This window comes from Canis lupus, chromosome 28 (genome assembly GCF_011100685.1).
Source record: "Canis lupus familiaris isolate Mischka breed German Shepherd chromosome 28, alternate assembly UU_Cfam_GSD_1.0, whole genome shotgun sequence".
Taxonomy (NCBI): Eukaryota; Metazoa; Chordata; class Mammalia; order Carnivora; family Canidae; genus Canis; species Canis lupus.
The window spans coordinates 28,567,264-28,573,012 of NC_049249.1; the positions used below are offsets into that span (position 1 = coordinate 28,567,264).

The following is a 5,749-nucleotide window of genomic DNA, read 5'->3' on the forward strand; positions in this document are numbered from 1 at the left end:
ACTTCCTGACAAGATGCTGACGCAGCCAGGACAGGATACGTAGCCCTGCCGGATGCCCATGACCAGCCTCAGGGGTAGGGATTTGAGTTCTTTTTCCTTCACTATAACTCACATTGTACGTGATTTCCTCCCATCCCTTTAGTTCTACCTTAAGTTTTTACCTTTTCTATCCCCCCTTACTAGAACTGTGATCTTGGGCAATTTCCTTAACTTTCTGGGCACCTCAGTGTTCTTTTTTTTTTTTATTTATTTTTTATTGGTGTTCAATTTGCCAACATATAGAATAACACCCAGTGCTCATCCCGTCAAGTGCCCACCTCAGTGCCTGTCACCCAGTCACCCCACCCCCCGACACTTCAGTGTTCTTATCTGTAAAATGAGGTAATAATAGCCACCTATTCAGAGGATTGTTTTAAGGACTAGGTGAGGTGATACTTAGCAAGAGCACTCTGGGAGTTATCACACCGCTGATCACCTGCCTGCCTGTAGACATTTTGAAAAGCATATGGATTAGGATTGGAAGAGACCTCAGAGGTGATCTGGTTCATTGTACCCAATTTTACGGATAATATCAAATGAGTAATATCAAAATAAGTTTTAAAAAAAAGATTCCTGTGGAATAGTGTTTTTTACGTAGCTTAAATTAGGTGTTTTAGGTAGTTTAACTCAGTTCAATTATTGATGTCTTACAGTCTTTTTTTTTTTTTAAGATTTTATTTATTTATTCATGACACAGAGAGAGGCAGAGACACAAGCAGAGGGAGAAGCAGGCTCCCTGCAGGAAACCCGATGTGAGACTTGATCCCAGGACCCCAGGATCACGACCTGAGCCGAAGGCAGACGCTCAACCACTGAGCCACCAGTGTCTTATAGTCTTTACATAGAACACTTCCATAGCAAATTACACATATGCAATACTTTGTAAAATGACTTCAAAATAATACTTTATTGCAGTAATGCCAATAACTCAACCAGTTGTGGTGTCTAAACCAGTTGTAGTTTCTACACTTGGAATCTGACAATGTTTTTGAATCTTGAGGCAACTTAGCGTCCAACTATAGTTTTAACAACTTTCACTTGGGACTGAGCTTATACTGACAGTGAGGGAAAATCCTGCTTTAGGGAGCTGCAAAACAGGCTCAGAGCACCCTGCAGAGAAATATCCAGAAGCCCTGCTCAAGGCTCCCTAAACCCCTTTTTTAGTGCTCCTGAGGACAAGTTAATTTCTGAGCAAATAGTAGTTCTTCCTCATTTAATACACTTTGCCTCTAAATATAAGAGTTGGTATCAAAGGGAGTTAATTCCATTTCCAGCACAGTTCTTGAATTTATCCAGAGTTTTCCTATAACTCAGATGCTATCATGTCACTCTCCTGCTTAAAATTATTCAGTGCATCCTTTTCACGAGGTAAAACCCAAATTGCTCATACCAAATTATCTCCTAGTCCAGCCTTCAAATCACCTTATTATTGTAATTGTTCCAAATAATATCGTACCTACTCCTGTTATTACCCCTCTTACAAAATGTACCTATCTTTGACAAAACATTCACTCTATCCAATCATTCTGCAAGGTCACTTATGTGGACTATCCCATTTATGACTAGAAACTGCTGCTACCCTGATATCACAAACGGGAAATCGAGGCACAGGAAAATTCGAGTCATTGCTCAGCTACAGAGTGAGAGGACTTGGACTGAGATTCAAGACCTGAGATAGGAAATAATGGCAAACTGGATGCTGTAGCTCCAACCATCACAACTGCATTCCGGAAAGGAAGAAGGGAGAAGCAAAGTGATAGAAGCCTCACCCAAGAACTTCAGCCTACATCCCACTCTCACAAACTTTGTCACACGGCCACTCACGTGCAGGGAAGGTTGGGAAGTCCAGTTTTTTTTTTTTTTCATTTTGGCATATGGCTACCCCAACCAAATCAGGGTTTTATTAGTATGAGAAGGGGGAAAGGTACACATTGGGCAAGCTACCAGCTGTCTCTGCCCTGAGACATGACATTCTCTTTCATTTTGGGGAAGAAGTCCATTAATTCCCACTGTGGCTGAAGGACCCCTTAGGTATCAGGCTGGCTGTTTGCCTTCCAGTGTCTTCTCCGGGATACAAGCATATGCGGAATGCTGAGAGGCACATTTGTCACTCCTCTGGGAATGGGAGTGATAACTTATAAAGTGGACATACACGTGGTTACGCGATCGGCTTATGAAAAGATGAACACAGCTACGTACATTACATCCTAGCTATGATTCCACTTGACCTGTAACAGATCAAAAACCATCAGGTCATCTGTGTCCTTTTCCTAAACATTCTACTCACATTGTGTCTGGCTTCTTGTTAAAAGTACACACCAAAAAAAAAAAAAAAAAAAAGTACACACCAGCATAGCATATTCTCGTTTTTTTCTCACACGCAGATTCTGATGCAGTTCTGTGTGTTCATTTACATTAGTACATTGTGTCAGACCATGAGAGACTCCTAACTCTGGGAAACGAACAAGGGGTGGTGGAAAGGGAGGTGGGCGGGGGGTGGGGGTGACTGGGTGACGGGCACTGAGGGAGGCGCTTGACAGGATGAGCACTGGGTGTTATGCTATATGTTGGCAAATTGAACTCCAATTAAAAAAATATGATTAATTAATTAATTAATTTTAAAAAACCACTTTCACGCACAGGTGCATGGGCTCACCCCATGGCCCTCACCTGAAAAGACATATATCATATATCATGATGTTGTACGACTAACAGCTACTGAGATTTTATTTCCTTTGACTTTTTTTTTCCTCAGCAACATTAAACCGACTTCTGCCCAGCCTTCCAGAATGTTCCAAAGATAACGGCAGTGGGAATTTCTGGAGCACTTGTTCCTACATTGAGATGTCAACCAGTTGCTATTAGAGTATTTTAATAGATGAAGATTTGAAGTCAACTTGGGATTTCCTTCACAATTCTAATTTGAGTGTTTTCATTTTAAATGAATAATTGAAAATGTCAAACATTTTTTTCTGTGTGTGTATAGAGAGGCATATATGTAAATATTCATACTGTTGACTTTTTTTTTTTTCGTATTATCAACGTTTCATGTAAAAGTTTGTTACCGATTCACAGGGAAGGGGGGGAGAAGGAGAACCATTTTACCATGTATCTCGATTTTGGTGAATTAGTTCAGCATTACATATACTGACGATACAAGGACAGAGGAGACATTTTCCTAGAGGACAAAAGCGCACAGCTTTGGAATCAGACTAGTTTTTGAGAACAGGCTCGGATGTTTATTGGCAAACTTCCTAAGCTGTTTCAAATGTCAGTTTTCTCATCTGTAAAATAGGATGGTAAGGGGGGATGACAATAACTAACATTTATTGAGGATTTCTCATGCGTTGCAAAATGCGTTAGATACGTTCTCTCATCAATGCTCATCAAATGTAATTACTATCATCAGCATTTTCATGGTACCACCTGTATCGATGATCTATAGCTGCATAACCAGCCCTGAAGATTTAATGGTAAGCAACAACCATTTCTTTGGCTCACCATGAGTTAGAAATTTAGGCTAGACCCTGCTGAGCCCTTCTGCTTTCCAATGGGCCCCTCCTATGTCTACAGTCAGCGAGGCTTGGCCGCTGGGGTGACAGAGGTGATCTGGGTCAGATATCTCCCCTCATGAGGCCAGCTAGCCTGGGCTTGTTCATCTGGAGGAAGCTGTACTCAGAGAAAGAGAGAGAACATAGGCCTTTTGAGACCCAGGCTCAAAACTGGCACACCGCCACTTCTGCTATGTTCAGTTGGCCGAAGCGATGCTCACAAAGCCAAACTCCCCAAAGGGTGGGGAAACGGACTGCAACCCTTGATGGGAAGAAACACAAAGTCTCAAAGGAAGGAGAGTCACGGCAGCCAGATTTGCACATAGTCTCTCCCACATTGTCTACTTCAGAGGGTTGTTATAAGGATTCACAAATAAGAATAGCTAATCTTACCTAATTCTCACCGTAATCCTACGTTGGAGGTACAACTGTTGTCTCCATTTTAGAGATAAATGAGCTGAAGCAGAGAGATGTTCAGGCTCCTCCCAAAGTTGCTCATGACTAATGAGGAGCCAGACCTAAATGCAAGCAAAACTGTGACACGAAATGTAGTGAAATGTGACAAGGGTGGTGCCTGGGTTAATGTATTATACTAATGTCACTTTGCGGGCTATGGCCACGTGCTATGGTTTTGTATGATTTTGTCACTGGGGGAAGCTAGGGGAAAGTGCGTGAGAACTCTGTACCATTTTTTGCAACTTCTTGTAAATCTGAAACTATTCTAAAATACAAAGTAATTTGGAAAAAAATTGAAGCAGTTCGAATACTTAGCTAATGCTCTGTATACACGTAATGAGCTGAGCATAGCGCCCGGTCACATAGTTGGTGTTTAATGAATGTTAGCTTCCTCTGCCAAAAGCCCATTATCTATCTTTCTAGATATCTATCTATCTATCTATCTATCTATCTATCTATCTATCTATCTATCTATTTATTTATTTTAAAGACCTTACTTATTTATTCATGAGAGACACAGAGAGAGGCAGAGGGAGAAGCAGGCCCCCTGTGAGGAGCCTGATGTGGGACTCGATCCCAGGACCCCGGGATCACGCCCTGAGCTGAAGGCAGATGCTCAACCACTGAGGCACCCACGTGGCCCACCCATTATCTATTTAGAAGAGCAAAGAAATACCATCTGAAGTGTAAGAATGGGTGCCACCTCAAACCACCAAGGAAGGGACGACTCAGATCTGGCCCATGGAAATCTGGGATGCAGCAGGGGCCATAGCTGGGCTCCCGTTAGGGCAAACTCTGCAGTTATAGGGCAAAAGCAGATGTGTTACAGGACTTCTGCTTTTCTAAGATTACTTTATGGAAAATCTTTTTCAGATCTCACAGATCCCCAAGGAGTCTCGTCTTAGAACTGGAAAAACTGGTGGGAAGTCTAATTAAAAGAGAACAATATGATATAGGGATTAGTCTAGCTTGATAGGGTCAAGCCAGGCACGCTTTCCTACCTCTCAAAGTTAGCAGAGAAAAATTCTTTAACATAAAAAAAAAAAAAATTAGCAAATGATAGGCTACAAGTAGACCTAGTTAGGTTGGATTTTCACAAAGAGCGAGATAACAGCCTTTGAAAAAAAAATTATAAAGGAAAATAAATAGCCATGTGTTAAAGTCACAGAGCCAGCAGAATAATAACTATAATAACTACAGGAAAGCAGGTGCTACTGGAAATGGATATGGTCATGACCCACTGCTTTAGCTGCTTCTATCGGGCCCCGCGTCTGTGCATTAATGATTAGATGAGAAACAATTGATGTCTAGAATGTTCTGGGAGGATGTTTTCTGGTAATGACTGGTTGGTTTTACTTGATACCTTGACAGAGGAAAACAAGGAGTCTATTAATGATAATAATAATAAAAATCATAATAGCTAACATTTATTGGGTGCTTACTGATGTGCCAGGAACCCTTTTAAGTGTGTTACCTTTGTCTCTTTGAATCTTCACAATCTTTTATGAGTAAGGAAATTGAGATATGGAAATGCTAAGTGACTTTCCGAGGCATGGAAAGCCTCGCTGTGGTTAAACTGGGATGAAATGGTGTATTGTCCTGGTATAGAAGCCGGCTCATTCTGGAAGAGTGCTTTGGGACACAATACCTGTTCTCATCACCATTCCAATCATTGGAGTTTGCCAAGGAATGAATGGTGGAGC

At 41.5% G+C, this 5,749-nt stretch overlaps 1 long non-coding RNA gene across 1 annotated transcript; it reads left to right on the plus strand.

Moving 5' to 3' along the window:
- Window positions 1-412: 412 nt before the first annotated feature.
- LOC102156694 lies at window positions 413-2,984 on the plus strand. The gene is made up of 3 exons (XR_005380295.1): window positions 413-534; window positions 1,606-1,874; window positions 2,795-2,984. It is a non-coding gene; the product is annotated as an uncharacterized LOC102156694 (long non-coding RNA).
- Window positions 2,985-5,749: the final 2,765 nt, after the last annotated feature.